The following is a 26,186-nucleotide window of genomic DNA, read 5'->3' on the forward strand; positions in this document are numbered from 1 at the left end:
TCACCCCCACCCCTTTTGAAGCTGGTGGCCACATTTGCTTGCTTCCAGTCTGCAGGGACCAGCCATTGCATAACATACACACTCTGTCAAAATATACAGCCCATGTTCATTATGAAGTTTGGCCCACCTGACCTTCTCCCTGCAACCATTAGGTATTCATGTATACTCTTCCTTTGTTATTTCCCCTTTTCTCCATTTCTTATGCATACCCTTCTTACATCTCAGCTCATCTGTAAGCTCCTTATACAGCCACACCGCTGCCACTTTTCTTTCTTGTTGGAATTCTCTGCCTTTGTACCTTCAATATTTCACCTCTAAGAAGCCCATTCCTCTTGGATTCCCTTCTCTTTGAATATTTCTGACCGTGCCATCTTACCCAGTATTTCTTTAAACTTTTTGAAACCAGATTTCTTAAAGTCCAGAGTGCATGTCCAACTACATTCAGCTTTCCCTTGCCTCTGTCTCATGAAACCCAAGAGGACAGGATCACTTCCCCCCAAGGTTCCAAGTCATCTAGTTCCTCCTCCTCTCAGGCCCAAGAGGGATGATTCCCTTGTTACTTTTTCCACCTTCTGGGAAATGAAATTGTCAGCAAGACAACTGATGAATATGTGGGACCTTACATTCTTGGCAAAAAAACTGGATATTGTAATTATAGCATCCATTCTAAGAATTATTTTTAATCGTACACTGCATTTTTGCAGTAAAAAGCTAGGTGTTGAAACAGGGCATTGTACTAAACTTTCAGAACCACTAATTAGAGATATTTTGCTGCTAAGATGCACATTTTACTCAGCCGCCAATGACTTCTGTATTCTTAGTAGAAAATTCTGTCTTTCATAATGCGTTATAATACATTGTGCAGCATATTCTTTCCTTAATTGGTTTCCTTGGAGTTTGGCTTGTCTCTAATTGCAAATCAGGAGCATCATTCATGCACAGATCCTTGTAAAATACTGAAAAAGAAACTGACATAAAAAGGTTACAGGAAGGGGGTGAGTTAAAGAGCAAGTGTGAGTTTAAAATACAGGGAATTCTCTCTTATTTTAAGTTGTATTCTATAGTTGGCAAAGCATTACAGGATTTGTCTACCAGCCAAAGGTTTGAAGTTCAAGATCTATGAATGAACTAATTCATTTTATTCAATAAACCATTTGTATGTATTTTTTCTTTTTATGTAGACAGTCTCTCTCCCTCTCTCTCCCAGCTGACCTGAGCACCAGGTTAAGTAGTTCTTTGAATACTTGCGGAGAAATCATTTAGAAGGCTTACCAACCAATTTCTTTCTTTCTCTATATTCTCATCACATTTGTATGTTCCTTTTTAGGCCATTCATTAGACACACACACTTTTATTATTTCACAAGAGAAAGAGGACAGTCTTTTAAGTGTGTGTGTGTGTGTGTGTGTGTGTGTGTGTGTGTGTAAAACACAACGGCTCAGCAGTTTTGATAATATAGAAGATGGACCAGTTCCATAAGATGGGAGGGGGAGGACACACAATGTATTACAGAAGTTCCGCTTCTACCTGTGGCGTCAGTTGCAGAGGGTGTCATTGGTTGATTAAGCCTTGGCACCCTGGTTGTTAAGCTGTAGGGTGCCACAGGCTTCTATTCTACCCCCAAGCCTGTTCAACATCTGTATGAAGATTTCGGGGAGCATCACCTTCCTTCTTGTCACACTTAAGCAGATGGGTGAAATCAGCTAATCAACTAGAAATGGTTAGTTCCTCCTCAAGTTATTGAGCATTGGTCTGGATGCCCTTTAGATTCCTTTTCATCCTTTCTGTGTTTTCATAAAGACTTTCTCCCACACATGGATTTGAGTGCTTGGAGATAGCTTTCCTTGTTCACAAAAAATAATCACTCTGGAATAAAGCTATAAGGTAGAATGCCACACATAATTTGAGATTTTGACAAGGACTAGAACCTCCAGACACTTTTTTAATTATTTGGCATTTCTTTATGACATATACAGTTGTCACATGCCTGGCAAATATGGAACTATGATGCTCTGATAAAGTTGACAGTCTTTATTTTATGTGCCTGTTTTATAGTTTTGTTTTTTCATCTTTTTTTGGCTCTAAAGACGGTTCGGAAACTTCAGCTACTGCAGAATTCAATGGCCAGGTTGCTCACCAGAGCAAGATGGTTTGAGCATATTATACCAATCCTTGTCCGACTACATTGGCTACCAATTAGTTTCCAGGCCCAATTCAAAGTACTGGTTTTGACCTATAAAGACTTAAACAGCTGAGGACTGCAATATCTCAAGGACCACCTATTTCCATATGAACCTACTGGGACCCTGATATCAATTTCTGAAACCCTTCTTTGTGTGCCTCCTCCTCGAGAGGTCCAGAGGGTGGCAACACGAGAACGAACCTTCTCTGCAGTGGCTCCCCATCTGTGGAATGCTCTCGCCAAGGAAGTTCACCTGGCGCCTTCATTATACACCTTTAGGCACCAGGCAAAAACGTTCCTTTTTAACCATGCCTTTGGTTGATTTGATTGACATCCTATGCCCTTTTAAAATGTGGATTGGGGGGTATTGGATTGTTGTTTTTATTTTGATTATATATTTTGTGGTTTTATATTTTGATTTTGTTCTGTGAACCACCCTGAGACCTCTGGGTATAGGGTGGAAAAAATTCAATAATAATAATAATAATTTAAAGCTGAAGTTAGATCTGCTGTCACTTACTACACTGTACTAATTTTGGGCATATAGAAAGTTGATATGCAAGTGATTCATCTATGAAACAGGTGTGGGACAGGGTAAGGATGCATTAGTTTATGATTTATTTATTTCAAAACTCATCATGAAAATTTGCTGGCATGTTTATGCAATTTCCCCTCAAAGATACACATCTTTGCAAGCAATTTTGCCATATACTATGCTTTTTATATGCTATTTCCCACAAATGTATGCATTTTACACTTTCTCCTAATGTACAAATTTTTGTGCAGATTATTTGGTTGAAGAACTGCTACGCAAAATTCAGAGAAGTGTGAATTTTGAAGGATGGCTTCATTTGGAGTCACATATTGTTTCGGAAAGTGCAAACTAGAGAGGTTCACATCAACCTCTGACCCTAGTACAGGGCCTGCCTTGTGGTGCGAGGTAAAGCAGGCAGTACAGGCAAGAAACAGTGTGGTTTGGGTTCTGCGTCAGGCAGCAAATTGTATTGGACCAGTATAGGTGGGGGCAGTAGACAGAATGTCAGTATTGGACTGGGAAAATCTGGCTTCATACCTCTGAAGCTTAATGTGTGGTCCTGGACTAAGGATTCACTTTACACTGAACTTATCCAAAGGGCTGTTGATAGTGTGAGGCTTAAATGGTGGCTGTGTGGCCCATGTCTACTGCCCAGAACTCCCTTGAAGATGGACACAATAAACTGGGATTGATAAATATGAAGATACTGATCTGCATATGGATGCTGAAGGGGAAAAGCGGTAAGAGACCAATTACAAAGCTCTTTTTTTAAAAAAAAAAAATCCAAATTGTAGCCCAAGCCAACCAGAAGAGGGAGAGAGATGGTGGAGTTGAGACTCTTCTTTGCTACATTCAGTAAGTTTAAAATTAATCTTGTCATTCAGACTTAACCTTTGGAAATCAATACAGAGAGAAGGTTGGCATTGATTCCTTTACAATGAAATCTATCTTGGTTTCCAAGAAGAAAGCTGCAGTAAAATGCAAGGAAATTCTAAAGGACACACACTTTCCTCCTTAAGGATTTTCTCCACCTCCCTCCCTTTTCAGAAATTCACTTGCAACACATGTTTTGCAAAACAGAAACACTACTATGCAACCATGCTGTGATTAAAAATGATCAGAGTGCATGTGCTTCTTTTATTATATGTATATACTGCCATTCTTCCATCAGAGGCCAAGGTAGTATACATATGGTTCCCAGATAATGATGAGACCCACACCTGCTTAGTTTCAACAAGATGGTGACCTTCTGTGCCTCCACACCACAACCTGGAATCTGTACTCTACCTTTGGGGACCCTAAAAGAGAGTGGCACTTTAGATTCTCATAATTAAGGTAATCGTTGGGTAACAAGAAGTGCAGACTATTGAGGTGGAAGCTGCAGCTGAGGGATTCCCTTCTTATATGAATGGGTTTCTTGGCAGTGCTACTCATGCAGTGAGTGGAGAAGGAGAGAGATTTTATATGCTAGCCCTGCTCTCAAACTCCATGCATATGGTGGAAAGTGAGAATGGGTCTTCTGCATAAGCTGATGGTGAAGAATTTGTGTGGAACGGTATGTGAGAGCACAGCTATTTATACACAGAAGCCCCATTCTTACCTTCCACAAAATGTAAGCTGGGAGTAGATCCTTTCAGTAAAATATCACTACTCTTGCCATGCCCTTGGCAAAGGTGAGAGGAGAGGGCTCTGTAAGTAATAAGACAGAATGCTCCTCTCACTGAACATGCAGTCACCTAGATCTGCTAGAATAACACAAGGAATATTGCAAGGCTCTATTTTTAAACCGTAGCATTGTGCTTTCTTCCATCAAAATGATGCCATAGTCTACAATAATGTAAGTGTGGAATTATTCTTAGCTTCCTAATTATGCCACCCCCAAAAATTTGACCATGAAAATCTAGGAGGATAGAAATGAGTGGAAGCCATACAAACCCTTTAACAGCATCGAATTAAAAATGACTGCTTGTTTTCACTTGTCTGCTGCTGGTGATGTAGAAGGACTCTTCCTTGACATAGCTTAGTGCACTGCTGCTGCAGCATGCTTGCTTTTGTAGAAGAACTAGCAAGATTATTTTCTGCATGCATTTGGTTAGAATATTGCGTTTGTGTGTCTGTGAATTTTCTTGTGTTTTGTTTTTTCTTAAAGATAATCAACCTCAGTCTCTTTTCTAAAAAAAGAATCTAGAGAAAGTGGAGCCTTCGGGATTTCAGAGAAAACTTGAAGCTGGCTGATAGTTGAAATGGAATTTTATCTGGAAGTTCTGACCTATCTCTACATATATACAATTATTGGCAGCAAGAAAAGAATGAACTAAAGAAAATGTAGTGTTGTTAATTGACCTGGCCACTGGGTGTCATCCTAAGAATACATTTTGGACAGATTAGGAAGCATTACTATGGCAACAAACGTACTGCTTTTGAGAGGGTTAAAAAAGAACATGGATTCGTTTTAAGAAGTGTAGTTTCCACCCTGTGAACACCCTGACATTGTTTGCCTTTCATACTTGGGCTATCAGCTTTGTGGCATGTTGCATGATGAATGATACAAACTAATGTGTTTGGAAGGAACGACTTGGCAGGTGTCCAGCCTTAGGACATCAGAGAACAGGAGGGCAGGCCAAAGAATGGGAAAAAGAAAGGAAGAGAAAGGTTAACAATGAGCCCTTCCAAATAATGTATGGCTAGGAACATCATGGCAGCAAACTTCTCCTAAAGCATATTTGTATTGATCAGAATACCCCTTTCAAAAGTAATTTTACATTTATTTATTAATAGTTCTATACCATCCAATAACATCAAAGTGGTGCACAGGGGTTGTGAAGGAGCTGGGGGTGTTTAGCCTGGTAAATAGGAAACTGGGAGATATGATAGCCAACTTCAAATATCTCAAGGGCCGTCACATGGAAGATGGATCAAGCTTGTTTTCTCCAGCTCCAGAGGGTAGGATCCAAACCAATGAATTTAGGTTCCTAGAAAGGAGATTCAGGAAGAACTTTCTGACAGTAAGAGCTGTTTGACAGTGGAACAGTTTCCCTCGGGAGGTGGGGGACTTTCCTTCCTTGGAGGTTTTTAAGCAGAGGCTGGATGGCCATCTGTCATGGATGCTTTAGCTGAGATTCCTGCATTGCAGGGGGTTGGACTTGATGACCCTCCCAACTCTACAATTCTATGATTCCATTATCACTTTTAAGGCCTACATAGAGCCATCCACTACAGAGATGCCCCTATCTTGTGTCACCACATGATGTGTCTTCCCCAGCAGTGGGACCATGAAAAAGACCCCCCAGATTTAAGAACCCAGCCAAGCTGATACAGCCATTATGACTGGAAGCCATTTATAGGTTTATCCATGAACTGTGGAAGGATGCCCCCCCCCCAAGGTATTCCAAAGTCATGCAATTCCTTACTGGATTCCAGACACTAAGAAAGCAAAAAGACCTTCTGGTTTCTCAGTTCTTTGTTAGCTGGCTTAGAAAGAAATCCCAAAGGGGGGTGGGGACAGAAACTAGAACGAACAGTTCTCTTAAGCAAAACATAAAAAATAAAGTTAATGGACCAATCCAGCACTGGAGTATAAGAATTAATTATGTATTTACAACCTGCCATTCTAGCCATTATACAAATTGTATAAATATGCATTTGGTCATATAGTTGCCTAGATAAAGGAGCATTGCCATCATAATGTAATCAATCACTAAGCCAAATAGATGTTTTTCAATTATATAAATACATAATGCTGTATTGTGTTTTAAATATTTGATTGGGAGCCACCCAGAGTGGGTGGGGAAACCCAACCAGATGTGCGGGGAATAAATAAATTATTATTATTATTATTATTATTATTATTATTATTATTATTATTAGGACGTGGGTGGCACTGTGGTCTAAACCACTGAGCCTCTTGGGCTTGCCGATTGCAAGGTCAGTGGTTCGAATCCCTGCAGCGGGGTGAGCTCCCGTTGCTTTGTCCTAGCTTCTGTCAACCTAGCAGTTTGAAAGCATACCAGTGCAAGTAGATAAATAGGTACCGCTGCGGCGGGAAGCTAAACAATGTTTGTGTGCCTTCTGACTTCTGTCATGGTGTTCTATTGCACCAGAAGTGGTTTAGTCATGCTGGCCACATGATTCAGAAAGCTCTCTGTGGACAAGCCCTCAGCACACCCCATAGTTGCCTTTGAGAGGACTTAACCATCCAGGGGCCCTTTACCTTTACCTTTTTTATTTTTATCAATTATAGAGCTGAGTTTTTTAGGAAGCAGATTTGGTAGGGTTGCCAGCACATCTGTCTAGGTTTCTACTGTCAGGGTTAGCTGCCTGTTGCAAATGGATGAACTGGGTGACTTGTGTGTACAGCCTCAAAGGAGGCATTTCATGTGATTGATCTGGTGTTGTGGAACATTCTTCCAGCAGAGATTCAGCGGGTATCCTCACTGTTAACCTTCAGATGTCTCTTGAAGACTCATTTATGCAACAATCCTGTTCTGTTGTTTAGCATGCTTTCTCCTTTAGATGAGACAGTAACTGGTGATTATTTTGTATTTCTTTATGGTATTTAATAGAATTATAAAACTGTATCGTTCCAAGGGACCCCAAGAGTCATCTAGTCCAACCGCCTGCAATGCAGGAATCTCAACTAAAGCATCCCTGACGGATGCTCTGACTGTCAGAAAGTTGTTTTTTGTATGTTTAGTTGGAATCTCCTTTCTTGTAACTTGAAGCCATTGGTGTTATGGACATGTTGTTTTACCCATTCTTTAGTCTGCTGAAATTGATTTACGTACTTGTATAATGAAGGGCTGGACAAAATATTGTCTCCAGTATCAGAAGCTACTTAGGCTTCTGATGCTGTCACTCCCATGTCCTTCTTGTGGGTTTTTCACAGGCAGTGAAAATAGAATGCCGTAATAGATGCTCCTTTGGTCTGATCTAACAGGCCTCTTCTTATGTTGCATTCCTAGAGATGAAGTAAGTGAAGCTTTGCACTGCTCTGTGCCTGTTAGGCAACACAGCCATGACTCTGTGGACTGGAGAAATTTAGGGTACCTTACCTAACCTTCCTGTTCCTCAAGCAATGTAAGTAATTATGAGCCAGACCCAAATGATTGTTTTGCTCACATACATATACCAGCCTAGTGACTCAGTAGTAAGTACTGATTTTAGACCTGAGCTCTGTGACACAGGAAATCTGGCTTCAGGGTGACTTTGGATTCCTCAAATCTCATGCCAGTGGGAAGATGACAACTACCTTTTAACAGAACCACATCCTAGCAAGGCAGCTTGTCTTTGTTCTTCAGAGGGACGGCTGATGACTTGCCTCACCCTTTCCGACTCACCACATCCACAGCTGTTTGAACAGATGCAAAAGGATGAAAACGTTTTTTTTTAAAAAAAGAATTCAAGCCACCAATTCCCAGCAATACTTTGAAGAGGACTTTCAGAATCTTTTCGAATTTCACAGATGTTCAAGGAATATCTACACATGCATACACACACACACACACATCATTTTAGATGAATCAACCAGAGAGAGAAATTAAACTCTGGACTACCTTTTATGTTTATAATAATTCCTGCAATTCTCCTTCTTCTTTGCTTCATTTTCATATCCCCTATCCTAAGGTTTTCTTAAGGCACAGGATTCAAAATGGTATAAATAAATGATCTTGCTTTGTGCTTTTTGAAACAGCTGTGTAGATGACAAACTAGAGAGAAGGAAATGATATTGGTGTGGAGGATCTAACCAACTGGACCTGTCTTCATTTCCAACGATACTGAAATATCAGGACTGCCTGAAAAGCTGTATAGAAATACCATAAATAAATAGGTGAATTACCCCTTTTCCTTTATGAATTTCAGAGTAGCATGCTTTGATTCCCCAGTAACTGTTTTATCCAATTGTTCTTTAAACTGGACATGGACTGGACAGCCTTTCTAATAGAGAGCTGTAAAATCAGCCGCAGAGTAGGTTGGGCTAAGAGACACTACCTTACTGAGGTGTTACCAAGTGAGCTTCAAAGCTCAGCAAGTACTGGTACCGGTATTTGAATACAAGCATCTCCAGTCAAAATCCAACTCTCTAGTCCAGGATCCCCAATATTTTTTGCCTTGGTAGAACATTAGGAAATCTAAGTTACAGGCACCACAAAATATCCATTACACAGAAGAATAACTGGCACTGCTCAGAACGCTGCCCCCCCCCTCCAAAAATACAAGTAAAACACTGGCACGTACCTCAAAACAAATAAAACTGACAATCAAACAGCAGCCAACACCCCCTCCCCTTCAAGAAACCTAGGGTTGCTATACATCCCAGACATAGCTGGAATACGGCAGTCAGAAACAGTGTCCGGGTGGAAATTGCTGAAATTTCCAGGGAAATCCGGAAGTATAGCAACCTATGTAGGAAGTGTAGATTTTGGCAAAAAACTCAACAACTTTTGGTAAAACCCAAAAAACCCCAAAACACTCAGCAACTTTGCCCAGAAAAGCTCAACAACTCAACTTTTGTGTCAAGATTTTCACTTTTTGAAATATGTAGGCAAAACCACTCCTCCAAATTTTTAAACAATTAAAATTGGAAGGGGCAGGGGTTTTTGGTGGGCACCATGGGGGTATCTGAGGGTGCCACATTGGGGGTTCCAGTTCTAGCCAGTTATGTTATTTTGGAACAATTGTGAAAGAATTATCCCTGCTACAGAGATTATCCACAGCCAATTGAGACCAAAAATTACTTTTCCTCTCTCAAATTGTCACTCCTTCCTCCACCATCTAAATTGGGCTTACTGCAGCATTTCAAAACATCCATATTCCTAGCTTCTACCCTAAAACACTGTATGTATTTCCACCCCTGCAATATGGATGACTAAACCACTCAGTGTTATTGAGTGATTGTTTTACTGATTTGGCACTTCACAAATTTATTGGCAGAGGCAAAATGAGGAGAGGGACATTTTGTGTGTGCATTAAGTTACGTCTGTTTATTTTTCCCTCAAGCGTGCAGCAAGCAGAGCTCAGCTTCAATTTATCTGAATGCACCAACCTTCTTCCCAGAGATTTTTCAAAGGGAAATAGTGATGTCGTTTGACATTATGAAAACACTGCCGGGAAACAAATTAAGCTATTTACTCTCCAGTTAGGAAATACTTATTGGATACATGCGCTAAAATGTTTGTAGAGGCTTGCTGGCGTGCACGCCTGTCTCTTAACCCATCTTAAGCAGCGTCTCAGAGTAATCTCATTTAAGGCTTGCCTGAATTCTTTAGACTTCTTGGATTAGCCAATGTTCTCCTCAGTGTGGAAAAATCTCTTTTACTTCCCTTTTACAACAACTACAAAAAGTTAGAACAATATAGAACAATATAAATACGACAAGGCTGCAATCCTATGGCCTCATAGAGGTTATTCTAGTGGGGCATGGGATATTGTGGTTGATATCCTACCATAGCTGGTGCACTTTAGGGTTGCAATTGTAAAATAGAAAATATGTCTCATTTAAATATTTTCTGCTTATAAAGCTACTCAGAGAATGAAAGCATTGGAGAATACTTCTTCCTTAAACTCTGGAGCAACCGTACCCATCGGTGTAAACAATATTGAGTTGAATAGACCACTAGTTTGAGCATAAAGCAACTTCCTGGGTTCCTATGAAAGTCCCATTTTTTCTACCCAGGCTTGTGCAAGCATAGAATTTTGAGGCTTAGGTTGCTCACTTTTAAAAATTTATTTATTCCTTTACAGCATTTATACTTTAGCTCATAGTAAAGGTAAAGTAATCTAAACGGTGATCTAAACCATTGAGCCTCTTGGGCTTGCCAATCAGAAGGTCAGCGGTTCGAATCCCCTCGATAGGGTGAGCTCCCATTGCTCTGTCCCAGCTCCTGCCAACCTAGCAATTTGAAAGCATCCCAGTGCAAGTAGATCAATAGGTACCACTGTGGAGGAAAAGTAAATGGCATTTCTGTGCATCACGGTGTTCTGTTGCATCAGAAGAGCTTTAGTCATGCTGGCTACATGACCCAGAAAGCTGTCTGCGGACAAACACCAACTCCCTCGGCCTGAAAGCAAGATGAGTGCCACAACACCATAGTTGCCTTTGACTGGACTTAACCGTTCAGGGGTCCTTTACCATTTTACCTTATAGTAAAAAAAAGTGGGGGAGTTCTCAGAGTAATGTACAAAAATAATTTCTGAGGTGGTTCTTGCCATCAGACTCAGAATATTAAAAAATACATGGCACTTAAGGAAAAAGGAATAGGAGAGAAGAGGGAGAAAGCAAGCTTGAGCACAAGTTCTTAATTATATTGCTTAAAGCCCATGGCTGCTCTGTCCCCACAGTCTGAGGCAGTATTTCTTGAATATCAGTCACTTGAAACTGCAGGAGTAGAAATTGCCTGCTTGTAGGTTTCCCTCAGGTAACTTGGTTGGCCACTGTGAGAACATGATGCTGTACTAGATCCAGGATGTCTTCTCAGGCCCTTGAGAAAAAGCAGTCCCATTCCTGAAGCACTCTTTCCTCTCCCACCCAACACTGGATCGAAGAGCAGAGCTGGAGACAACATCCAGGCCAGGAGGACAGGATAACTCCAGTCCCGCAATTCTTATAGTGACAAACTGAGTAGAAAATGTATTTGTCAAGTGCTCACTGAGCATGGGTGTGAGAAATCATATTTTTTCTCTCTCATTGGAACTGTTAATCAACTTTTGCACTGATCTTCTGTCAGTGTTTTTTGGCCATAGCCACACCTAACCAATAGTAATGACTCTGGAAATAGCTCACATCCACACACAGCAGTAAAACATGACCTTGGCATTAACTATGTAAATTAAAGCCAATGGTTTTGGCATTATTTAAATACAGTAAACCCTTCTCACAGCTGTACTCATGAGGAGAATATAAAATTTATCTGCAACTGAATGATGCCTAGAATAGAAATGGACAAAAATAGATTTTTTTAATTACAAGGGGGGTGGAGGGGGGGTCATAAATCATGTCCGCAGTGAGAAAGGGCCTGCATAAGCTGGAAAGATGCATAAAAAGTAGTTTACAGGATTTAATTAGGTGTGTCAGAATTATTCTTATGGGAGTGAGCATCAGATAATATGAGGGTGGTTTTTAAATTTTTTTAAAAAAAATCTGTGTTACAAATGCATGAAGAATGTGTAGGGGAAAGAATCGATATAATGAAATATAACTTAATATATTTAATAGAGGTTAACATTTGTAAATGTGTAACATTTGTAAAATTTGTAAATGAGGATGTGAAGCATGGAACAGGAATAGAATCAAAGCAAAACAAGCCAGGAAGGGAAAACCATGTTTAAGCACTGCCCAATGAACGCTGCAGAATGGGACTTAGGCTTCATTCAAACGTCCATTTATTCCATTTCCCCAATGTTTTCCCAGCTGTTAATTACATGATGTAAAAGCCACTTCCATAAAACTAATGGAATATAGCCCATGTTTAGCACTCCTTTTAGTGTTGTTTGATGATGGGGGAAAGTCCATTTGCATTCCCCTTAACCTGGAAGATTGTGGGAGTAAAGTGATGAAATTTAGGGCATATATACTGGCATATATTTCTTTCCTGCTGTTTTCATGGGGGGGGGGTCATAGGAGTACAGAAGCAGACATCTGCAGAAAGGATGGGGAAGTAGGGACATTGTCCAGTGACATCTGTTCCTGTGTCACACAGAAACCTCAGCTGTGAATGGAATTTTGTCTGACATGCCGGTACGTTGGTCAAAAAGTCACAGTCCCATAACACAACAGCTACTGCAGTGGGAGAGAAGCATTAGAAAATGGAACAAAAATGCTGGCATTATAATACAGTGGTACCTCGGGTTACAGATGCTTCAGATTACAGACGCTTCAGGTTACAGATTCCGCTAACCCAGAAGTAGTACCTCGGGTTAAGAACTTTGCTTCAGGATGAGAACAGAAATCACACCGCGACGGCGCGGCGACACTGGGAGGCCCCATTAGCTAAAGTGGTACCTCAGGTTAAGAACGGTTTCAGGTTAAGAACGGACCTCCAGAATGAATTAAGATCTTAACCCGAGGTACCACTGTATTCCCCATGCCTGAATGCTCGGCAGTCCTATACAGTGTGCATACAATATACACAATTATAGTACACACACTTACATTTTGAGGTGATACACTGTGGCAGTGCCTAAGTGGGGAAACTCTCTCCCCACATCTGACACCTTCCTTATGCAGCAGTCAGCAAATGTTGAAGACCTAGCTGTTCACCCTGGCTTTGGACACTTGAGATTTTTACAACCCACTTTTTTGAAATCTTAAGTTGTTTTGAACTGCTTTTACTATTGTTTAATGTTGTGTTTTGATATTAATTAGAGGGGAGGGGGTAATAAATTGTAATATCTAGATCTGTGTGTTTGTGTACAGTAGAGTTCTCTTTAAGAGTTGAACTACACAGGACTGAGATTCTGGAGTGTGTGGCCTATGGCAGGAATGAGCCTCTTTAGTATCGAGCTTTTTTAATGGAATAATTGGTTAGTTTATTAGTTAAAGTACACAGCTAATTGAGTAGAAAAAAAATCTTTAAGCCTTTGAAAGCCTCCATGCACATGGGAGCAGGAAGGTACCAGGAGTGAAATCCAAATCAGATCACAACCTTGCATAGATTTCAGCCAAGGAGTGAAGGAAAGAGAAGGCATTAAGTTGAGGAGAATGAAATATCCTTAAGCCCTTTACCCAACGAAAATATTTGCTGGCTCATGGAAAGATGTTCTAGGGCAGGGGGTCAGCAAACCTTTTCAGCAGGGGGCTGGTCCACTGTCCCTCAGACCTTGTGGGGGGGTGCGAACTATATTTTGGAAAGAAAAAAATGAATGAATTCCTATGGCCCACAAACAACCCAGTGATGCATTTTAAATAAAAGGACACATTCTACTCATGTAAAAACACGCTGATTCCTGGACCATCTGTGGGCTGGATTTAGAAGGTGATTCAGCCGGATCTGGCCCCCGGGCCCTAGTTTGCCTACGCATATTCTAGGGATACTGTAGAATAGAGCAGGTGAAAAAAGATTCCTCAGTTTTAAGGAAATTCAGTCTGGTGGGGGAATGTTCCCTGCTCCTGTTCTAAGGAGCAAACAAGCTGAGTCTCCCGGGCCAAATCCAATTCCCTGTGAAATGCCTTCAGGCCACTCAGTTGCTGACCTAGTGCCAAAAGTGATAGGGAGAAAGTGGTGTCTTTTGAACTTTCAGGCAGGTGACTGTGGTTGTGGTATACAAAGCGCCCCACCTCCTCCTTGCATTAGGAAGGTGCTCTGCAAGAAAACTAGTGGCTAACAAGGGTTATTCAAACTCTGTGTAGATAACTACTACTACTACTAATAATAATAATAATAATAATAATAATAATAATAAAATTTTATTTATATCCCACCCTCCCCAGCCGAAGCCGGGCTCAGAGCAGCTAACAACAGTAAAATGATACAACATTCTAAAATCATTTCATTATAAAATCAGTTCAAATCAGATTAATGGCAACCATTGGGCTGGAGTTCTGTGAAGATTGCCGAAGGAGGAAGTTAGGCTGTGCCCTGGCCAAAGGTCTGGTGGAACAGCTCTGTCTTGCAGACCCTGCAGAAAGATGTCAAGTTCTGCAGGGCCCTAGTTTGTGACAGAGCGTTCCACCAGATTGGAGCCACAGCCGAAAAAGCCCTGGCTCTGGTTGAGGCCAGCCTAACCTCTCTGTGGCCCGGGATCTCCAAGATGTTTTTGTTTGAAGACCATAAGGTCCTCCGTGGGACATACCAGGAGAGGCGGTCCCGTAGGTACGAGGGTCCTAGGCTGTATAGGGCTTTAATGGTTAAAACCAGCACCTTAAACCTGATCCTGTACTCCACCGGGAGCCAGTGCAGCTGGTATAGCACTGGGTGAATGTGACAATAATTGGCTTTTTGATTATTGTTCAGAATATACATTGCAAATTATTATAGTGCCTCATCTGCAAGACTTGCTAAACATTTTAAAGTATATATTTTCTACATGCATTTCAGAAATCAAAACAGAGGGTTATGGATGTGTATTGCATTCTTAAGCCTTGTCCTGAAGGGTATTAATTTTTAAATATGAAACACTCTCAATTAGATTGCATCAGAAAGGAGACCTTGTTGTGCCAGACTGGGGTGATATACAACTGCATTTTGTTTTGTTTTTCACGCAATGTACTTCTCATCATGGTTTGTTTTGCTCATCAGCAATATAAAGTGAACTTTTGCTAGGATACAGAGCTTATTATTGGAAAGTTTACTTACTGTGATATGTTAAAAACTTCTCTTCTCTTGAAAGTGAAAAAACCAAAAAATTCTTACATAGTCTATAAAAAAACCTGCAAGGCGTCAAAATATTCCTGAGGCACCATTTTATTTTCAAACTGAAGACTGTAAGAATAAGGATTCTGATCCAATCTGACATTAAAAAATAGGCAAAAGTATGGATGTTTGGATCAGTGGCTTGGGGTAAAGAAGATGCCATTTTGACAGAAGTAGGTTTGTTCCTTCTGAAACATATTTCTCCATTCTGAAAATCAAGTGTAATGGTTTCCCATAATGATATTTAAGAACTGCAAATAATAAGCATATGAAAAAGCACATTAAGCTAGTCTGACAGTTCATGAAATAAAATGAGACATGATTTCCTCCCCCACCCCCACCCCCCAAACTGACTGTTTTTCTTGGGACCACTTTTATATATTGGTATGAAACTAGTATTGCTTAAAGAATATAAATATATATACAGTATCCTGGATAAAGTTTTTGCTAAAGGCTGGACAATGAAATAAATTGTCTGATAAATTGTTCTAATCATATTAGTTAATTAACTCTCTCCAGTAAGAGATTGTGCCATTTATGTCCTATTGAAATCAACAGCAGTACCAGATTTAGGGTGGTGTGAGTGGCACTCAGCGAGGAGGCACAAAATTGAGAAGCCCCATTTGAGGGTACCAGGTTTTGGCCTTGCACAGGGTGCTATAGTATGAAAGATTACCCAAGTCTGCCCCATCAGTAGGACAAATATCCGTGAATAATTTGTTGTTGTTTTTTTTTATAAAATTTTTATTGGTTTTACAAAATTTTAAAAAGACAAACAAACACTAAAAGTGACAAACAAACACGCATAGTTTCAAACATATTTTCATATAAACCTCTTTTCTTGGACTTCCCCATACCCCCCCTCTCTGCATCCCAATGTCCATACTTCAACTAGCAACTCCCAATTGTTGCTTTCAAATCTCTGTCATCTTAGTCCTTTTTTTATATTCTAACCTTATATCCCTGTACCCCTTTGTTTCTGAGAACCACAACATTTTTAGCATTCATTAAGTTTATAGTGGTCCTTAAGGTAACTTTTAAATTTTCTCCAGTCTTCTTCCACCGTCTCTTTTCGTTGGTCACGGATTCTGCCTGTCATCTCGGCCAATGTCATATAGTCCATCACTTTCATCTGCCATTCTTCCAGAGTGGGTAAATCTTGTGTCTTCCAATACTTTGCGATGAGTATTCTTGCCGCTGTTGTAGCATACATAAAAAAAGTTCTATCCTTCTTTGTCACCAATTGGCCGACAATGCCCAAAAGGAAGGCCTCTGGCTTTTTAGGGAAGGTACATTTAAGTACCTTTTTCATTTCATTATAGATCATTTCCCAGAAGGCCTTAATCTTCGGGCATGTCCACCAAAGGTGATAAAAGGTACCTTCAGTCTCTTTACACTTCCAACATTTATTATCAGGCAAATGATAGATTTTTGCCAGCTTGACTGGGGTCATGTACCACCTGTATACCATTTTCATAATGTTTTCCTTTAAGGCATTGCATGCCGTAAATTTAATACCGGTGTTCCATAACCATTCCCAGTCAGCTGACATAATGTTATGTCCAACATCCTGAGCCCACTTAACCATAGCCGATTTAACTGTTTCATCCTGTGTGTTCCATTTCAACAGCAAGTTGTACATTCTAGATAAATTCTTAGTATTGGGTTCTAACAGTTCGGTTTCTAATTTTGATTTTTCCACCTGGAAGCCAATTTTCCTGTCCTGTTTAAAAAATTCCATTATTTGGCGATATTGGAACCAATTTTCTACTTTATGCTTCAATTTCTCCTGACTTTGTAGTTTGAACTTATCTCCATCCTGTTCTAAGATTTCCCAATACTTCGGCCATCCGACCTCCATATTGAGTTTCTTCACTGCTTTAGCCTCCACTGGTGACACCCATCTAGGGGTTTTATTTTCCAATAGATCTTTGTATCTTATCCAAACATTAATCAATGCTTTTCTGACAATGTGGTTTTTAAAGGCACTGTTGACTTTACCATACCAAAGATATGCATGCCAACCAAAGGCATTATTAAAACCTTCCAGATCCAAGATGTCCGTGTTCTCGAGGAGCATCCATTCTTTCAGCCAGCAAAAAGCTGCAGCCTCATAGTACAATTTTAGGTCCGGCAGGGCAAAACCCCCTCTTAGCATCTGTCAATATCTTAAATTTAATTCGGGGCTTTTTGCCCTGCCAGACAAATTTCGAAATGTCTTTGTGCCACCTCTTAAAACATTCCATCTTGTCAAGAATCTGCAAGGTCTGAAACAAAAATAACATTCTAGGCAATACATTCATTTTAATTACTGCAATTCGGCCTAACATTGACAATTTCAAATTTGACCATATTTCTAGATCTTTTTTAATTTCTGACCAACATTTTTCATAGTTGTCCTTATACAAATTCACATTCTTAGATGTTAAGTAAACCCCTAGGTATTTCACCTTCTTTACCACAGTCAAACCTGTTTCCTCTTGAAATTTCTCCTTTTCCATATCTGTTAAGTTTTTCCCTAAAACTTTAGTTTTTTGCTTGTTCAACTTAAATCCAGCTACCTGGCCAAACTGTTGTATTATTTCTAAAACCTTTTTCGTACTAGTGTTTGGCTCTTGCAAAGTCAATACTAGGTCATCTGCAAACGCTCTTAACTTATAATGTTTAGCTCCGACCTGCACACCTTTGACCTGCTGGTCGTTTCTTATCATGTTCAGCAACACCTCCAGAACTGAAATAAAAAGTAATGGGGAAATCGGGCACCCCTGTCGTGTTCCTTTTTCTATCTTAAGTTCCTCAGTCACAACATTGTTTACAATCAGTTTAGCTTTTTGTTCAGAATATATTGCAGCCATACCATTCTCAAAACCCTGGCCTACCCCCATCCCATGAAGATTCTTCCTCATAAAACTCCAAGAAATATTGTCAAAGGCTTTCTCCGCATCCACAAAAATCAATACTGCTTTAGTGTTTATATTCACCTCTAGCTTTTCCAGAATGTCTATTACATTCCTTACATTGTCTGCCAGGTGTCTTTTAGGGAGAAAACCTGCTTGGTCCTTATGAATCTTCTCCATCAAAACTCTTTTAAATCTTTTTGCCAAAATGTCTGCAAAAATTTTGTAATCCACATTAAGGAGTGATATTGGGCGGTAGTTCTTAAGTTGGGTCTTTTCAGTCTCTGACTTTGGTATGAGTGAAATATATGCCTCTTTCCACGATTCAGGCGCCCTTTTTCCCTCAAGAATCTCATTACACACTTCTCTTAATGGTTGAGTCAACCATTCCTTCAGCGATTTGTAGTATCTAGAAGTCAGTCCATCTGGTCCCGGAGATTTGCCCAGTTGCATATTCTGAATGGCAGCCTCTATCTCTTGTTCTGAGATTCTCTGGTTCAAGTCCATCTTGCTTTGATGAGAGATTTTTTGTAATCCATATTTTCCAAGGAATTTGTCTATATCTTCTTCATTTTGCGGGCCTTGAGTGTAGAGTTTTTTGAAATAACTTAGAAAGCAATTTCTAATTTCATTAGGTTTAGATATATTCTTTCCATCCACCTCTAGGCTTGTAACTGTATTTAGTTTCTGCCTTTTCTTCAGTTGCCATGCCAAAAGTTTGCCACATTTATTTGCTGATTCAAAAGTCTTTTGCTTCATTTGCTTTATCTTCCATTCAATCTCTTGGTTCATCAATTCCATATATTGTGTTTGATATAGCTTAATTTCTCTTAAAATGTCCTGAGATTTTGGTTTTGTTCTTAATTTTCTCTCTCCTTCCTTTATCATTTCCAAAATCTTCTCTTTTTTCTCATTTTGTTTTTTCCTCTTTATTGAATTTTGTTGAATCAAAAATCCTCTCATAACCGCTTTACTTGCATCCCAGATCACTCTTTTCTCCACGTCGGTCCTCAAATTTATTTCAAAATAATCTTTTAGGGTCTTTTGGGCCTTCGTGAGAATCTCCTTGTCTCGAAAGAGGGTGTCATTCATTCTCCATCTAAATTGACCAGTTATTGTGAGTTTCATCTCCATCTTCACGGCGTTATGGTCGGAGCAAGTTTTTGAGCAGATTTCCACTTTCTTAATCTTTGGAGCCATTCCACTAGTAATCCAGATTTGATCGATTCTGGTCCAGGTCATCATTGCTTGGGAGAAGAAAGTTCCCTCTCTCTCCAGAGGGTTCCTTGTTCTCCATATATCTATCAAGTCCATATTTTCTGTCATTTCGAAAAAAGTCTTAGGGAGTCTCCCTTCCTTGCTAACTGTTAGTCTTTGTGCCTTGTCCATGTTGGTGGAGACCACGCCATTCATGTCTCCCATGATGATCATATTGTAATCCAAATAGTCAGTGAGGGTTTCATGGAGTCTCTTAAAGAAGTCAGATTTGCCTTCATTTGGTGCATAAATTCCAACCACTAGAAATTTTTCTCCTTGTATTTGTATCTCCACTGCCAGATATCTCCCTTGTTCATCCTTGAATATCATTTTTGGAGCCCATTTTTCCTTCACATATATTACAACTCCTCTCTTCTTAACTTTGTCTGATGAGATAAATTCTTGTCCTAGCCTTTTATTTATAAGTAGTCTCCTATGGGCTCTGGTTATGTGAGTTTCTTGTAGGCATATCAAGTCCAGTTGTTCTCTATTCAATATATGAAATACTTGTCTTCTCTTCAAAGGCCCATTGAGCCCATTATAATAATAATAATAATAATAATAATAATTTATTATTTGTACCCCGCCCATCTGGCTGGGTTTCCCCAGCCACTCTGGGCGGCTTCCACAGAAACCAAAAAACACTAAAATATCATACATTAAAAGCTTCCCTGAATAGGGCCGCCTTAAGATGTTTTCTGAATGTCAGGTAGTTGTCCATCACCTTGACATCCGATGGGAGGGCATTCCACAGGGCGGGCGCCACCACCGAAAAGGCCCTCTGCCTGGTTCCCTGTAGCTTCGCTTCTCGCAATGAGGGAACCGCCAGAAGGCCCTCGGCGCTGGACCTCAGTGTCCGGGCAGAACGATGGGGGTGGAGACGCTCCTTCAGGTATATTACAATTCCAACTAAGGAATTGCAGAGCCATCTTGCTATTTTCCTAGGGCACCTCCAACAGCTCCAAGTTGTTGCTCTTCTTCTGATGGTGGTGGATTTTGTCCAATCGAGAGATTCAGGATATCCAATGCTCTCCTCTGTTCTGCAAGTACATCCACAGTCCCCTTCTGTAGGTCCTCCTGGTATCTTGCCAAAAATTTATCTTTATCTTGAATTGTCTTTATTTTCACCTTCTTTAACTTGTAGTCGAATGACAATCCTTGTGGGAATTCCCACCTGAAGCGGATAGAATTTTTCTTTAACAAAAGAGCTAAGTCCTTGTAGAAATTTCTTAAGTCCAAAATGTATTTTGGGATGTCTTTGAAGATCTGTGCAGCTGAATTTCCAATTTGCAAGGCCTTTTCAAAGTGTAGTCTTAATATTTTATCTCTTTCCTCCTTAGATCTGAGTGTAATCAAGCAGTCTCTCGGGGTCTTTCTGTCTTGCTTTTTACCCAATCTAAAGGCAGTCGTGATTTTGAATTCGTCTTCCTCAAGGTCCCAGCAATCCGCAAACTCCCGTGTCAGATATTCCACAAGGTTGTCTCTTTCATTCTCCGGAATCAGTCTTAATTTTAAGTTTCTCTCTTTCCTCTGTAACTCCCACAAGGCCAAAGTTGCATCATGCTCATAGACCTTCTTGGCAATCGGCTCTAATTTCTCCTGTGTCTCTCCCGCCGTGGCTTTGGCGTCTTCCGCAATTTGGCGCGTAGTGGCATTTTCCTCCACCAATTTATTTATAGATTCTGTATTCTGGTTTAATCTTGCTGAAATTTCTGTTAATTTTAGTGTGTTCTCTGAAGTCTGTTTTGTCAAAGACTCCAGAGTTTGGTTTATCTTAAGCAGAGCATCTGTCACAGCTTCCATAGAGACGGCTGCTCCTTTGTCTTGTCCTGTTGTTCCTGCTGATCCGGCTGTTGCGCCTGAAATTGAACCTCTTTTCTTTACCTGTTGCTGCTGCAGCTGTTGTTGTTGATGTTGCTTGGTCTTGGCTCTTGTGACTATCTCTTCTTGTGAGCCACTCATGTCAAGGTCAATTCCCACGGGATTTATTCTCCCTTGGAAAATTCCACTATCAGGCTGTGCCGGACTTTACTTTATCCTCTAGAGGGAGCAAATCAAAATGGCCATAGAACAAAATTCCAAATACAAAAACAAAGGAGATTGTCCAGGATATAAAACAAGAGATTAACACAGTCAAAGTCAGTATTGCTAAAAAACTGCCACAGTTGTCCAGTTTATACTATTTCTTCTTGTATTACACAGTAGCCAGGCACTGTGGAAACTTTGTATCAGAGTATCACTTCACAGGGAAAAGTCAGTTCAGTGTGCTAAAAAGGCAGACCGTTTCATGCTTTCAGATGGGTAAGACGGCAGAGGTTTTTTACTTCCAATAGGTCATGCAGTTATTAATCCAAATCACCTCCCCTCTGCCCTGCTAGCTAGAGGGGAGATCAAAGGTCCAAATGTCCGGTTTAGCTGATTAAAGAGCGGGTTTAAACGGATGCAAGTTTAGAGCTCCGTTGCTTTCGCTTTCATGCAGTCGGGGGGAGGCAGACTTCCTTTGTTTAAATCTCCCCCGTTTTTAGTCCAATTTTTAAAATTTAAAGGGTCCCGATTATTTTTCAGCTCTTACTCACGGGAATTCAGTCCAAATTTTCTTTTCAGGAAGGAATCGGCGCTCTCCGCTTATGGCGACGCGGCTTCACTTCGCAGGCTGGGTAGCGACTCTCAGCACCGCGCTCTCTCCCGATGTCGATCCGTAGCCTTTAAAAAGGCTCTTTCACGGTACCGGGGGGCGCGAAGGTGCCCACCGAGTCTCCTTGTTCTCAGGCTTCAGCGCCTGGGATTTTAGGGGTCCCCCGCTTGCCGTAGCGGGTAAGACCCAAACTTGCGAAGCAGTCCTTCTCCGGAGCTCGGAGCTAGGACCGCCATTAAGCGCTGGCACCGACCGGAAGTCAATATCCGTGAATAATTTGAGTTCTATTGATAACCAAAGGACTTTGGTAGGACCATCTTAGATGGAAGGGAGTGTTATTGGGTTCTTTTTCTTTGGATGATGCATTTTGTGTTTTTATATTGTGATTTTATCTTGGGAACCACCCTGAGACCTGCAAGTATAGGACGGTACAGAAATTTAACAAATAATAATAATGATGATAATAATAAATAATAATAATAATTTTACAGCTATCAGTATTTCTCATTCACTGGCCTGAGCTGGCTCTTCCATACAAACAATCTAATAATAAATAAATGTTTTATTTATCAGGATGGATTAAATGACTTATTTATTAGGATGACCATTTTTATTATATGGCTAATCCTGCAGCCCCTATGAGTATATATCATTTAATGCAATGATGACTAAAGTGTGCATGAGATTTTTTACACTTTAAGCCTATTTATTTATTTAAAACACTTAGATACCACTTAATTTCCAAGCAGTGTACATAACAACAAGAAAATGGGTCAATAAAAAGTATCATCAAACCCAACACTACCTTAAAAGGAGAAGGTTCAGCCCCTGAAGTTCAGCAAGGAGAATGCCTGTCTAATCTCATTTGGAAGGGAGATCCATGGTTTGGGGCCACACCGATTGCACTGACTGTGGAAAGCAATTGTCTCTTGCTTGCAAACAGAACTAGAATGGCCACTTGGTTGTTACAAATCTTGCTTTCCCCCAGAGTACCATGAATGTGGATTGATCGAAGAGGCAGCCCACACAACAAACTGCATCACAGCTTCTACGACACCTCAGTTCCTTAGCTCCTACTCTTCACACTCCTTCCTCAGCCTCCAAATTAAAACCTTCAATTAGCCTGCATTTAGAAGCAGTCTCATTTCCATTCCCAATAAGCTGCCGTGCATTATTCAAATGACATTTAAGAGGGCTTTCAATATAGGTTAGACGTATACAAACAGAGAAACTGGGTGGATCCTATGCAATGTAATAACATAACACATAACAACATGCTGAAGTTTGTGCTTGACTGTCATACCAATAACAGTCTGTTAATTCCACCCCCCCAAAGAAAATCTAGTCTCTGTGTGTAACAAATTCCCTCTTCAAGTTTTCATTTGTTGTAAGCTTATACACTTGTCCAACCGACCCATGTCTATGGGAAAGGGGTAGTAGAGAAAGAAGGGGGAGAGGGAGGGAGGGAGAAGGAGTCCTGGTTGGTGCATGTGCACACACTGCCAGATGTCAATGGGTCTCTTTCAAATATGACTTAGATCTAGATCCAGCCCTATGTGTTGTACAGGAGAATGGAATCATTGGTTTAGCTTATGAAAATATATTTGGCGCAAAGAAACATGCAGCCGATCAATTTAAATAGGAAAAGAAAATATAGCAATATCAGACCGTCCAAGTGTCCCTATTTTCCAAGGACAGTCCCGGATTTACAGAAACATTGCGGCTTCTGATTTGATCCTGGAATGTCCTGCTTTTCCTTAGGATGTCCCTATTTTCATTGGAGAAATGTTGAAGGGTATGGAGTTATATAACCCCTGAGTCAAGGAGATAAGAAACTATGCAACCTTTAGAAGACATTTGAAGGCAGCCCTGTACAGTGGTACCTCAGGTTAAGAACTTAATTTGTTCTGGAGGTCTGTTCTTAACCTGAAACTGTTCTTAACCTGAATCACCACTTTAGCTAATGGGGCCTCCCGCTGCCGCCATGCCACTGCTGCGCGATTTCTGTTCTCATCCTGAAGCAAAGTTCTTAACCCGAGGTACTATTTCTGGGTTAGCGGACTCTGTAACCTGAAGCGTCTGTAACCTGAAGCTTCTGTAACCTGAGGTACCACTGTATAGGCAAATTTCTTAAAATGTTTAATTATGTTTTTATATATGTTGGAAGCCACACAGAGTGGTTGGGGCAGCCCAGTCAGATGGACGAGGTATTATTATTATTATTATTATTATTATTATTATTATGGAATAGGACGTCCCTATTTTCATCAGAAAAATGTTGGAGGGTATGCAATACACAACTTCAATGAGTGTGCCCAGATGGCATCCTTCTGTGTGCCCAGTTAGGCTGGGTAACACAAGGGAGATATCAAAAGGGTCCCAGAGTAGGCAGGCAGGTGTGGCATATGCTCCACACTACCTTGCATCAATCTCTATCAGATCAGGAGCTCTGGACTGCAGAACCTGGAAGCATTAAACATGCCTCCAACACCTGTAGTTAGAGCTGTCTGTAAGTGCCTTAAGTGACAAAGGCAGGCAACCCTCTGAGGGAATGCAAAACAGAAGGGCAATGGACTAGAAGCCGAAATGAGAGGCACACACAGCTAGGCTCTCATTAGCAAAAGGAATGGGTGCAATAAACCAGTTCAGAATGAAAAACATTTGCTAGGGAAGGATGGGGCATGGGAGGTGACTGTAACAGTAGGATGTTTACTTCCAAGTTTGTACTTTTCCTTTGCAAGATGCAGACTCATCTGATTAGGGCACGAAATGTTGCAGCCTTTGCCCAATTTTCTGTGGAAAAGAAACATTGTTTTCACACTTTTTAGAAAGAGCAGTAAAGCATTTTGCAACTGCTCCAGTTCTTGTTTCCAAAAAAAGAAAGCCCTATGTCAGTTTTCCCAAAACATCTCGCTTTCCCGAAAAACATCATTACCACAAAGCAGCCTTGTTTGCTTTTTAAATACCTGTAACTCTGCACTTCTCAGCTGATCTTCAACTAGATTGAGAGGTTTCTTCCACCTTTGTGTTTTATGTGCCTAGTGGTGTGTTTTCTTCCAGTTTCTGGACACGGCCTGTAGTACTTATGCAGGTTGTGCTTGTTCTCTTGTAGATTAGATCAGAATATGGGATGGTTATCAAAAGCTAAGTGGGATGACCTGCCATTACATTATCCAAGAATTACATCTCTTCCCCAATTGCAGGTAGAATCTACAACACATACAAAAACCATTCTGAATATTATTATTATTATTATTATTATTATTATTATTATTATTATTATTATTGCTTTTCTGGGAAGTTGAATAGGGGTCTCCCAACAACTCTCAGCACCCTTAACAAACTACATCTCCCAGAATTCTTTGGGGGAAGCCATGACTGTTTAAAGTGATATCACAGCACTTTTACATGTAGGGTGTGAATGTGGCCTAAATTCTCAAGATCCAACCTTTAAAAAAAAAACACCAAAACATTAGCAAACGGATGTGGAAATGTGGTGAACTGAAGCTAAGCCTGGAAATGGAAACCGAGAAAAACCAAAATTGACAGATTCATCCTTCCTTAGGCAGAAAGTTAAGAGAGAAGAGAGCCTCTTGAGAGATATTATACCCTAAAGTATTTATACATGGAAAAAGTGTGTTCTTTTCTGCTATATGTGATTGACAAGTGCTGATGACATAGAACAAATGTTTTTATTAATGGGGGAGGGGAAAGACATAGCATAAATGGATAGATGGATCTCTGCTGGGAAAGGTTTAAAAGGTAGCTGGCAGAAGCAGTAGTAAGTGAGCTCTTCCACTACTTTTCCTTACAATTCCCCTGTTGTCATTAATGGATTAAGGAAGCACACAATTATTTTGGTCTTCTCTTCCTCTTAATGTTAACCAGTATCAGCCCCCCCCCCCAAATGAAGGTGATGGAGGAGAGAGGTCAAGTCTGTGGTGGCAGCAGTGTTCTGAGAAGTCTGCTGCTCTGTTTCTGATTGTTGCACCTCGGTTTTAGGAAAGGTTCAGGATTAAAGGTGGAGGCTGCGAGGAAAGTGATTACTCAAAAGTTTGGTTTCTTCCTGAAGGACAAAACCAAAAACACAAGCAATGGGAAAGAACTCCACCTTTAACTATCATCCCATTGTATAACCTGATGAACTGAATAGCTCATCTAGCTAAGCTAGTTTAGTCCTACAAAAGGTAAATTCCTTTCTCTTCTCAGTGATGTAGACATGGAATACTGACATGCGCTTAATGGCTCCTTCAGAACTGGGTTTTTCAATTACTTGCATGATGCTTCCATTACCAGTCAGAGTGCAAAGAGTAGATTTTTAAAAAAGCAAGTC

At 40.4% G+C, this 26,186-nt stretch overlaps 1 long non-coding RNA gene across 7 annotated transcripts in view; it reads right to left on the reverse strand.

The window, feature by feature from the left end:
- Positions 1-660: 660 nt before the first annotated feature.
- Positions 661-26,186, reverse strand: part of LOC310714655 — a 28,548-nt gene continuing 3,022 nt past the window's right edge. For 4 of the 7 annotated variants that reach the window (XR_014529924.1, XR_014529925.1, XR_014529926.1 and 1 more), the window contains 5 exons: positions 24,820-25,063; positions 9,970-10,048; positions 8,270-8,517; positions 7,966-8,064; positions 661-956 (listed from right to left, as the gene is read on the reverse strand). This is a non-coding gene — a long non-coding RNA (uncharacterized lncRNA). The remainder of the gene's footprint in view (positions 957-7,965; positions 8,065-8,269; positions 8,518-9,969; positions 10,049-24,819; positions 25,064-26,186) is intronic. The other 3 variants (XR_014529929.1, XR_014529930.1, XR_014529927.1) reach the window with 2 other exon arrangements.

The sequence above is a fragment of the Podarcis liolepis genome, assembly GCF_965112155.1.
Source record: "Podarcis liolepis genome assembly, chromosome: 9".
In the NCBI taxonomy this organism is placed as follows: domain Eukaryota; kingdom Metazoa; phylum Chordata; class Lepidosauria; order Squamata; family Lacertidae; genus Podarcis; species Podarcis liolepis.